Here is a 10,364-nt window from a genome sequence, read left to right as displayed (position 1 = left end):
GAAATTCTGTTCTCAGCACAGAGGACACGATTAGAATGAAAGGGGGAAAAGATCCCTGAGTATTTCTTCCTTTGCAGTGTTGGAAAGTGGAAGTTGGATAGTGAGGTCTTGTACTCAGTAGGGCAAAGCAGTGTATAAATAAACAAGTGCTGATACAAATATGGGAAACTGGAGGAGACTAGGAAATAGTCGCTTAAAAAGGCAGTATTGTTATGATGTAAAAAAATGCCACAGTGGCCCCATAAATAACCAGTCTTTACGCAAGATAATTTTCCATTACATAGATGGAAACCAGAAGCAACTAATACGAACTCATTAAAGTGATAATAAAGTGGAATGAATCTGCCTATAGAATCAGAGGGCCAGCACCTGGTTGAAGTGTGGCAAATGATTGAAAAAAGAGTTGCAACACATTTTCTTAGCCCAAATCCTTAAACATCTTTACATACTGTATGCTGAAAAAAGGCATAGTGATTTCTTTGTGCTATAGCAGTTTCATCTAGACTGTACTTCATCGTATGTCAATACTTTTGGTTAAGTAACAATCTGGTATTTTAAACATGATAAGCTTGCTATAGTGCTGCATATTACTACTTATATGCTGGACTGAGTTTTTTCATTATCTCATTCTGGATATAGAAATCTGTTTCAAAGTCCAGTTAGAAATAGAAGGTTTTAAACTCAATTTATTTCATAACCGAATCTTTACATTTTACTGTTGTAAATGTCTTTGGAAAAAGCAATAATAGTTGTTTTGAATTTGAGTATTGAGTTCTATAACAAACTACACACTTAGGAAATATGAATGCCTGTATTCTAAAGAAACTCTACTAGTTAAATAATACATTAACTAGCTATATTTTTTAAATTGCATTGCAATTTGTGACTATTGCTGTCACACAAGATTTTGCAGGACTTTGATCCTTTTCACAATTAAAGTTGCTGAGTGCACAGTGCCATAGCACACAACAAATTGACCTTTAGCACTGACTAATGACAGAGACCTAACTTACTCATAGAATACCATGTGTCCTAGAATATAAACATGAAAAAAAGTAAGCAATGACAGGAAAAGACCTTTAAATGGATCACTCAGATAAGTCCCTCAGATTACATGATAGAATGGTGCCTGGATTTGAATTTCTGGCCACTTCTGTGAGACTAAGTTTTTAATTTTTTTATGATAGAAAAATGAAATAGGTATTGCACTATTAATTTGTTTTACAGTCTGTGAGTTGAGTATTTACATAAGACAATGCTGAAAGGCTTAGTTTTTATTAGTGTAAAAACAAAAGCTTTAATGTTTTTGTATTTTTAATATTCTATGTATTTCTAGTGTATATGTACTCTGGGCATTTGAATAGTTTAGTGATTCCAAAAACTGTGCACTTACTTTTCCTGTTCCGACCAGTACTGGTCTCTTTGCTCTCACCACTGCTAGACAAGCAAATACTTTTGCAGAGAACAGAAAACTCTTATCCCCCTCTCTTTTTAAATGCACAGAAAGCTGAACATAAACACACTGGAGAAAGTGTAAAGAAAAGTGTGTCTGAAAAAGGGGACTACTATGGAGGCTCCACAGCAATAGCAGAAGGATGACTGTCTTTGCTCACACTGGAGCAACCTTGAATTTTCTTAAAATCAAGTCCAATAAGGCCAATATCCAAGTTCTGAGATAGCCCAGAGGAAAAGGTTTGTCAGACTATAATCTTTGTGGAAAAGTTGTTCCTTGACCTTTTTTGCCACTGTATGTCTACTGCAGCACAGGGAGGTCAAAAGTGCACTAGTTGTTAGCACCAAAAATGAAGCTTAACCAGACACTGAGAGCAATGATTGTCAAATGGCTCCATTTGCAAGACAAGAAGTGTATCCTTAGCAGAGCAAGGGAGATGAAAGAGATTATTTTCTAGGGGTCACATTTGTTCTTCTTTTCTGACCTCTCTCAAGATTGCAAAAGAAGCAGTAAGAGTTTTCTATAGCAAAGAGGTGCAACAAAGAAAACGGGACAGTGCTTTCCTCATCTCTGCTCTGCTACTCTTCCAGCCATGGTTAAGCTCTGTTCTGCCTTTCTTTCTTTCTCTCTTTTTCTTAAGAGCCTAGTGAAAGCATAATAATTGAATAGAGAAATTAAAAGCAGAGTTTCAAGTGCCTGTAATTTTACATTTTAAAGCCCTTCTTAGAATGTGGAAACAAGTTTGGGCTATGATTTGGAGCTTTTGTTTCTTTCTTATACTCCTTCCCCCTGTTTCTGTCATTAGTACCAGCATGGCAGCAGCACCTAGGAGCCCTCGCCATGGATCTCTGAGGTACTGGAAATAAATAAGCTGTTTCTGTTTTGTGTTTCCAGCCTCCATCTGGTTTTTATTGACTATAGCTTGAAATTAACTTATCTGATTTAATTTCTGGTTCCCATTATCTCAACTCCCATAAAATAAACTTCAAGGTGTTGGAACATTTCAGGGAACAGGTGGGTTGCAAAGCCATACTTATCCTACCCCTTGATTGGCAGCCGCCACTCCACCAGGATACAAATATGAAATTGCAATGATACTATAGCAATTTATAGAAGTATCTTAGCTGATTTTAAACCACTTCTTTTATTCCTCTTAGAAGCAGGCACAACACATCCAAAAGCTATTCTAGCTCTAGAAAGCTGAGGTTTTGAACTTGAAATAAAAAATAAATTCTTGAGCTATCACTGAAGTCTTCAGGTTATCATATATTGATAAGATGAATTATTTGTCATTCGAAATTATGTGTCTTTTTTTTATAAGTAGTAGGTATGAAATTCATCACTTCTCAACTCTTTGATAAAAGATCAGGATGCTGGATAAATGAAAGTGTTATTATAAGGCACAGTGTGAAGTAGTTACTGATTTTTGTACTTCTCTACTGTGACCTAAAAATCAAGTTTGACCTAATTTTTCAAGATCAAGGAGGGGGAAAAGATAAATTCTATGCAGAGGTAACTTGGAAATATGTTTCAAAGCAATTGACTGGAAATATGGGATAAAACTCCCTAAGTTACCACCAAAAAAAAAGTGTTATTGATTACATTTTACATTTTTGAATACTCCCATCTTGACAGAGTAGTTAACAATCCAGATGTCACTTGATAAACATCCCCATAGTGGGAAGCTCAAATTATGACCAAACACTTCAAAGCTATGCAAAAATTTTAAAAAATGTAGTATTTCAGTAGGAAATAAGGCTAAGAAAAGAGAAGAAATTCTGACAGTAATGGGCTACATTGTTTAGCTTCAAATGGGATTTCATGTACCTTTGCAAAGCTTTCTATCATAGCAAAGGATTCTGTGATTATTTTTCTTATGACTTTAATTTATGTTTTACTGTCAGTCATCAATGTTTGTTTAACACATGGAAAAGTTCTATTTAAACATTCCCTCAAGCTACTTGGCTAAACTTGCTATCCATTGGGTGCCTCAGAGGATAAATTATTGAAATCTAAGCAGATTAATACCTCATGCTTATTCCCATGGCTAATGCACAATTTTGCAGTTGGAATAAGAGTTTTAAGCCAAAATTTTAAGCGATGGAAAATTTTGCCTGCCTTATAAAGTAAACAGGTTCCAGTTGCCTTTTCAGTTTGGGAGGAGCCCATAAGAATCCCTTAATATGGGAAGGATGGGCTGGTCACCCCTATAAGCCCAAGCTTTTCAATAACTGAAACTTAAGCAGGTGACTCCCTAGTTAAAAAGATAACTTAGGAATGGTATGCCATAAAGGTATTTCATCTTGTTCTTGAATAGCTTCACGTTGGTAATGTTCTTCTGAAGTGAATAAAACATCATCTTTAACTGGACAAAATTGTCACTACTTTATTCCAATCTCTAGGCTGCTTCAAAACATTGTTTTCCTGATTAAAACATTCTTCTGATTTATTTTGTTTTCTATGAACAAGAATCTTTATCAACAAGATACTGATGACAGTTATTACATACAAAATATTTTATAGATAAGACACAGCATCTTTCTGTCTTGTTTAATCAAAGATATTGAATGGATGTTAAATGTCTTCAGCCCTGTAGGTGCTACATTTCCTTGATTCTATTAACCTTTGCCCTCTCTAACAATTGCACCCTACTTCTTCCTGTCAACAGCAACTATTTGTCTCACTGCTTACAATTCATGTTAAAAGCTCTTAAGTTATGGCATTCGATATCAAGGCTGACAAAAGAGCAGTCTTTTTTTCCCTTATCCTAGATGGGTATCTTCTAAGAAGTTTTAAAATTTCACAGCACACCCCGATGTCTTAAAATCCCCTTATAAATACTCTCTCAATTCACTTCAAGGAAACAAGGGGAAAAAATAACAGAAACTAATCCATTCTTACAAAACCAAGATCTGAATAGAGAAATACCTCTGCAGTACTGCTGTAGGCCCTGTTGATTCCTTCCCCACGCACTGCAACCCTAAAAGCAAGAAAGAACATCATGATCTAGTGCAAAATAACTGAATGTGGGTCTCAAAATTTGGGGAACTCAATCCATATATGAATCTTGAAACAAAAGAGTTGTTTTTCAGAAATTCTGATTAGCCCCTACTTAAATGACAGCTTTCAAATTAGGCCATGTGGATTGAATTTAGGCTCCTAAACCTGAAATACCTCATTTAGGTGCCCAAAGTCATTAAATCTGATGATCTGAATGCTTTGTAGAGCTGTCGGAAAACTTTTAAGTATCAAGGGCAATATTAAATATAGCTTTCAACAGAAAAAAATGGCTTGTGGCCCTGCCTCTCCTGTTCTCTCTTACTCTCTCTTTCTACACTTTTTAACTCAAAGATCACCCTTCATTTTAGCAATGGAGTGTTAAGCAAAATGCAACATGTAGCTCAACACTACTGTAATACAAACTGACTGTTGTGATATGGACTGTGCTTCCAGCAATGAGTACAAAATACTGTACTTAGCACATCTTTTTTGTCCCTTTCCTCTTAAATCTTCTGCAAAGCACATTTTAAAGAGCAGGCATGACCTGGCTCATTGTGCTCAACATCTTTTATAAACTTAGCAGAGCTGTGGAGAACAAATACAAAAAACATGCTTCTGCCTTGACATATCAGAAAGAAACAAGAATACCACAGAGATTGACCTGAGCATTATGGATGCATGTTATGGACCGGAGCCAGGATGTGTGTTAGGTTAATTACCTCAGAAACAGTTGAGTGACAAATAGCAATGATTAATTTAATAGAAAAAAAGTTATGCAAAATGTATCAAACCCAATGAAGATCCTACTGCAATTATTTCCTTGTGCTTGCTAAATCTTTCAAGATCCAGATACTCTTCTAATAATTACTTGTATAACTTACCATGCCTCTCTGATTTAACTTTTAATTACTTGCTTTGGAGAAAGGATGTACTCAAGTTGGTTTGGGTTTTTAAGTACAACAGTAGTTTTTCAAGTACAGAGGTTACAACTTGCATTATCTTTTAATTATACATTACTTTCTAAAAAGTAATTCACTCCACAGAATTCAATATAACTGGCCATTCTGCACCCAGGAGGGTTACTGTTGGAATGACTGCATGCAGTAGGCTAGAACTGAAGTATGTTGCTCAAGTAATATAGACTTCATGCAAAGAATCAATGATCTGGTTGATATCTATTATGATAACATCTACAAAAGTAAAATATAGTACCAGGAGTGAAATTGATAAGGCCTGCTCATTCTGAAAGATAATAATGGTATATGACTTTGATACAATACATAATGTCCTGATTGCCTATAAACAAACTTACTGATTATAACCATTTACATATGGCCTATATTTACAGGAAAGACTAAGAAAACAGAAAGAACATGCATTGTCTTCATAGAGACAGGTGCCATTCAAATTTCTAAGTCATCACTTGATACCAGCTGATGATGATGCTACAGTTAAAACATGTTTGGAGCTAACTTAAATGTTCAGGGTGGTTTTGTTTCAAATTCAGTAGGGGATGAAAGTTCAGTTTTAGAATTCAGGAAAAAAATGTCTGCTTTCACTGCACTCCTGATGCAAAATGCTGAGGATTTAAACCGAGATCTTTTGTACTACATCCCCATACAGTTCAATAAGTGTCGTAACTAGTGCAGGGCTATGCTCGCAGTCTTTGTCCTTGTGAATATTTAATAATTCAACAGGCAGGTCTAACAAGGATTTCCCTTCCAAAATCCTTGCAGCCTTGTGGCTATAGCACTAGCCAAACAGTTAAAAATGAAGGTTGAAGTCTCTTGAGGCAAAGTGATTTAAACTGTCTCCCATATTTGGGGAGCACTCTTATCACAAAGACATTGTCAATAGGATGGTATTTTCTTTTAAAAGAAGACCAGTCATCACAATAGTTGTTGAGTCTTTAGGGGAAAAAGTGTTTTCCCAATATATCATAAAGCATCTTCAGTTTAGCAGGATAGTGTATCATACTCTCCCTCGTTTAGGAAGACTTTAATTTGAAAGGTATTTCTTCAGTTATGTGGCCAGGCTACTAGCTGAAAACATTGCCAACATTTTCTTCAAAATTATGAATGTATTTGCTGTCATTTTGATTATTATTTCACTGTACCTTTGCCAAAATTGATACCTACATATTGTATCCATATGAGATAAACTATTTTTGCTGGACAAGTAAAACAAATAACCATTTCCTTTTCTAGTAAAGTGCTGCAGAGTTTTGTTTTGGCATGTTCGTTTTGGTGTGTTGTTGTTTGTTTTTTTTTTTAATTAATAACTTGTTCTGACAATGCTAAGAGAATGGAATATGTTTCTAGAATATTCAGGAAACACTATGTAAAAGATTTTTAGATTGCTTTGAAATTCCTATTCAGAGCACAAGCTCACGTGCAATGGTACACTATCGCAGTGTCCAAAAAAGCCACTGTAAATGGAATGATCTTGCAGCTTAATGAAACAAGCAGAAGTTAATCATCTCATTAAGCTGGTGGCCTGCCTAGATATAAAAGCTTCTCGTGGACTTTCTATATCAATTCCATATTCCCAGTACCAGAAGAATAATATTTACTTCACTGCAGTTAGGCCTCTTTAACAGAAGTGGAAATAAAGCACAAAAATTGGCATTGGGGAATGAATACATGAGCAGTTGTACTGAATCTATATGAGGTGAGCACTGACAGAACAGCTATAAGCAACGTTCAGTAATAAGAAAAGAGTTTTACGTTAATGTTTTTTGGCCTGCTGTTGAAGAAGGCTATGTCAATGATCTTAGTGGCAGATTTAGTCTCTGCTCTTACAAATCACTCTGGCTGTAAATAAGAATCTGTCTATGTGGACATCTTCACTGGATTGGGACCATGAAGTGTTGTATTTTTCTGGAAAGATTATGAGAAACTTCAAACTGTAAATCTGAATACATTTGGATACCAATCAGGCAGTTCTAACACCAGCAAAAATCTTGCTGACTTGAAGGGAGTTTTGTCTGTGTAGAGAACAGGATTAGTCCCTCACATAGTTATTTCCTCAGAGAAAATATTAGTGGAATGAGACATGACGCATTTCTTTTGATTTTAACAGTGTTTGCTCAAAATAGTTTTCTCCTATTTGGCATTTCCACATCCATATAAACTCTGGGTTATCACATGTCTGAAGTCCATTGACTTAAGAATCTTCGTTCTGCCTTTAAACCTACATCATACAGTGCAGACATTGGATTATGATCTATCTTGACACTATTTCTCAGATTTTTTTTATCATGCTATTACTTTATCATTAATGACAATAACCCACATCAGAACAGCTGTGGCACAGCTACTTCTGAGAAAACTGTGCTGACAATACTTTAAATTCACTTGGTGGGAAGCTTCATAGATTCTGCAGAACTGGTGTATTTGTAAATGATAGGTGTAGCTCCGCTTCCTAGCTGATGTCTTACAAAAGGCAATGCAACAAATGGAAAGAACTAGTATCTTCCTTGACAGTCTCAATGAACAGAGCTCTTTTATAGACCAAGAAAATACAAGCCATGACAGAAAATATCTGGTAACACAGGTTAATAGCCACTGTATTTGGGAGTCTTGTCCAGATAGAGACTCAGCAGACTGAACTAATACCATAGGAAAGAAGAGTTTTGAACTCCAGCAATAATCTTCATTTCATAAATACATGAGGAATTTAGAGTTAATATCATGGCTTTTATTCAAGTCTAGAAAGGACAGAGCCACCGTTGCAGAATTCTCCAATCTGAATGCCAGTTTTGCTCTGAAAACAGTCAATTCAGTTAGTGAATTGGGCAAGTAGTAATGGGTAGAATTGGACAATTGTTAATAATTCTGCTATGTAGATCAAGAGAGGATTTCAGCCTCCAAATTACCTTGCAAAAATACTACTTTAGAATGAGAACAGAGGATTTGATTCATGTCATACTTTGAGAAAAATAGGTAATGGGAAAGCCATAGAAGTTAGGAAGTAAAAGTTTTTTAATGTTTTGAATGTGCCCTGGCTTTCCTATTCCATGGCATAAGTTTACAAGCACCCTCAAAACTTATCAAACTAAAAATTAACAGAAAACTTAAATGAGTGGTTGCATATGCACCAAACTCCCATGCTTATCTTACTACCTCAAAGATGGTTCCTAGAGAAAAATTAAGTGAAACTAAATGAAAATGTTGCTTTATGTGTACAGGATGAAGAACAACTTCCCTGTAATTCCCTCCCTCTTTAAGAGGTTTTTACCTCTGCCAGAAGTGCCTGTAACAAATCCCTGCTCGTTTCCTTTCCAAGCTTCCTGAAAATCTTAGTTGGAGGCCCTCTGGTTTCACAGGAGAAAAGCTATTACTTTGTTCTCTGAGGGGAGGCCCAGAAAAGAATATTTGAAATTTGCATCATCTTTCTGCAATACATGCAATCAATACCTATCATTGCCCCATAAGCTTTACTCAGTTTCATCATTTTGTCTGTTCACTCTGTAATACCATTAGCTCTACAGTGCATTTTTTTAATTCATGTGGAAAAATAATTACATCATGCAAATATTGTTCTTCTGGTACTAGACACTTTACATTTCTATTGGAATTTCAAGAGTAGCAGCATAAACATCAGCCACAATTATTGAAAGTATTTCCCTGTGTTAACATTACTTAAAATAGTCAGTTTTCAAATGCTTTGAAGAAGAAGTTAGACTAAATCATATGAGATGCCTATCTTTGCATAGCCTCGCAAATGCTATTTGCTGAAGAGTTTTGTGAGAAAAGTAAACTGTAGCTAAAAAAGCCAACACTGACTATGGTTTAAAATGTATATGTTTATTGATTCCCTTTTGGTTGTGGCAAGAATATTGCACTCTTGACAGCAAGGGACTAATAGGATCTGCGCAACATATTCTTTCCTGCAATAAATTCTTATAGATGGGTATTATGTCCCCCAAAAATTACTGGACCAGTGCGCTATGTAGACATGAAAGCTTATGTCAACCTTTCTGGTACTTCCCATCTTTCTGAAATCTGAGCCCATATGTTGTGCGGAGTATCTTGGTCTACATGGGGTCACAGGGGAATTCTGAAAAAAACATGTAAATGGAGTTTTTTCTTTGCCTGTTTATCTCATAGCTTAAAGAGAAATCTTTGTGTCCTCTATATGTAGCAGAACCTTTCACATAACTGAGACGGGAAAGTGAGGAAAGAGAGAGAAAAGTGTGGAGAAGAGGCACGAAGGTTACCACTGGTCAGAATTAATATACACGTTAGGACTTTACATTTTACACATCCCTCAGACTTCATTTCCTTTGGGTCTCAGAATTACTCCCTGAACTCAGATCCACAGACGTTTTATTACAGTAATCAGTACCACTTCCTCATGAAAACATCAGCAAAAATTTAATACAATACTCTTGATAGGCAATTTAGAAATTGAGACATACCATTCTATGTCCTAAACAGGTTTCTAATTAATTAAAGTGCTAGACTAGTTGGCATTTCATCATACTATAGAGTAGAATCTAAATGGAATCTCAATTAAACCAATTTTACACCAAATCCTTCAACTTCCACATTTCAAATAAAAGGAGAAATACATGACAGAGACAAAAAGGAGAGACTCAAAAGAATGTTAACATAGAGAACATAAAATATGAGGTTGCAATTGCATAAATAATTTTCTATAATCACTGTCCTATGACAGACTCTTATTGACAGCAAAAGACGACCAATCTGCATTTAGTAGTGCTTATATTACACTGAGGAATATTTCAGAGACATGATTTCATGGTTGCATCAGTTAACAAAGAGTTGCTTATTTTTATGGAGATAAACATGGGATTAGTACCACAATTTTCTATGCTCTCACTTACACGTTTCCTGGTCAAAAATAAGCTGCCGTATCGCTCTCAGTTGCTGAGCATATTCTTACA

This window comes from Cariama cristata, unplaced genomic scaffold (assembly GCF_000690535.1).
Source record: "Cariama cristata isolate BGI_N322 unplaced genomic scaffold, ASM69053v1 scaffold17866, whole genome shotgun sequence".
In the NCBI taxonomy this organism is placed as follows: domain Eukaryota; kingdom Metazoa; phylum Chordata; class Aves; order Cariamiformes; family Cariamidae; genus Cariama; species Cariama cristata.
The sequence above is the reverse complement of the archived record's forward strand: the minus strand, read 5'-3'. Positions refer to the sequence as shown.